We start from the raw sequence: 2083 nt of genomic DNA on the forward strand, positions 1-2083 counted from the left end.
AAAGATATCCTGAAGCAAGTAAATTTGATTTTGACTGAAGAAGGTGTTACATTTTGCAAGAAAAAGCCGAAGCAGACAAAGGAAGTAGAGACAAACTACAGAAGTGTTTGCACCATAGAAGTTCCATCTGAAGCGAGCGGAGAAACAGTTGGGGCCATAGGACACGTGGACGTAGTTGATGAATTGCGTGGACACAGTGAGGTGTCGAAGGGTGTTATGAAGGAACACATGATGAGTGTTGTAGGCTATGACTTAGCGGAGGTGGTGCTGGAGAGCACGAGAGTGCTGTGGGAGGACTGCGTAGGCATAGCGAAGTGTTGAATGGTGCCATAAATAGATAGATAGATAGCGAGCCCAACGGGGCCGTTATAAAGAACAGTATGGAACAAAATAAGAATCGTATCGGTGAGTTGATTAGAGAATTTGTAGATATTCATCTATTATTATAGTATGAGTGAAGCACCACACAACGATTTTCAGCATCTCAGTATTATAAAGGTGGTTAAGATAAGTAAGTTAATAACCGAGTATCAACCATCAAAGAACGTGAAATCACCTGTGAAGATGAAAATTATATTGAAAGATGAAAGCCAGTAAACGAGGGGCCGAGGCGGGTATGGTTAGAGAAGGGGTCATTAAAGCCAGCACATTGGAATACACATCACCCATTGTACTCGTACCTAAAAAGAACGATGTAAAGAGGATATCTTGCGACTATAGAAGACTGAGTGCAAAGATACTTAGGGACAATTTTCTTATGCCATTGATGTATGAAGTAGTTGAGTGTTTGCAAGGTGCTAATATACATACTTTATACGACGCATGATTTAGTGAATGGATTTTTTTACGTGTCTGTAAGTGCCAAGTCCACAAAGTATACGTTATTAGTTACGGGAAGTTGACAATATGAGCTTTTGTTTGGAATTTGTAATTCACCAGCAGTGTTTTCAAAATTCATTCCAGCCATATTCAGAGAGGGATGCAATCATGATCGCGTGCATGGATGACGTAATAATTCCCTCCATGGACGAATTCGATGGTATCAAGAATTAGAAATTGTGTTGAGAATAGCTGTGGCTTGTAGATTCCGAATCAAATGGAAAATGTGTCAATTTTGGTGAGGAAAGTCGAGTTTCTGGGTTACATCTTCCAGAATAGCTGCATAAAAGTGTCCGAAGCGAAGACGAACGCCATCAAACATTTCTCGCTGCCACGAGATAAAAAAGCTATGCAACGATTCCTTGGACTGACGTCATATTTCAGGCGATTCATCGAAAGTTACGCCACAATTGAAATCAGACGTACGATACGAACTACATGATGAGCAACTAGCAGCATTTCGGCAACTAAAAGCAGCACTAATCAACGCTCTAGTTTTAACATTGTATAATCCGGAAGCGGTAACGGAAGTAGATACAGACGCTTCGAAATTTGCATATGTTGCAGTACTATGTATTGCAAAGGAATAGATGCAGTATATGAGTCGGAAGGTGAAACAATGTGAGGAATTTTAACACTCGCAATAACTCAAAGCCTTAGCTTCGTTAGGCATTAAATTCCTAATAGTAACCGATTAGAACGCGTTTGCCATGAAGATGAAGAAGCGAGACGATTCATTGAGGGTTTCACGCTGGGCAATGTATCTGCAAGATTTTGATAATGGAATACAGCATCGAAGTGGCACTAAAATGAGGCACGTAGACGCATTAAGGAGAGTTTCCTGTTTACTCATGGAAGACTTCTTGCAACATCGATTGAAGCAATCTCAAGAAGAAGATAATTGGGAAGAGCTGTGCGGAAGATTTTGGAAAAGGACGAATACGAAGATTACTTTATGAAATACGGTATATTACACAAACATACCACCAAGGAATTGATTGTGGTACCCACACTCATGGAGAAGTAAGTGAAGAGGATGGCACATATACATTTCACATTTGAAGGCGATAGCATCTCGCGTAATAGAAAGCTGTATATCGAAATGGAATTGTTGAAGAAATGTTATACTTATTAGTGGTGATTCTCGACACATTCTTCAAATTTATTTGGCTTTATCCAACAAAGACCACGGGAGCAGAGGCGG

The sequence above is a fragment of the Bactrocera neohumeralis genome, unplaced genomic scaffold, assembly GCF_024586455.1.
Source record: "Bactrocera neohumeralis isolate Rockhampton unplaced genomic scaffold, APGP_CSIRO_Bneo_wtdbg2-racon-allhic-juicebox.fasta_v2 ctg1313, whole genome shotgun sequence".
Taxonomy (NCBI): domain Eukaryota; kingdom Metazoa; phylum Arthropoda; class Insecta; order Diptera; family Tephritidae; genus Bactrocera; species Bactrocera neohumeralis.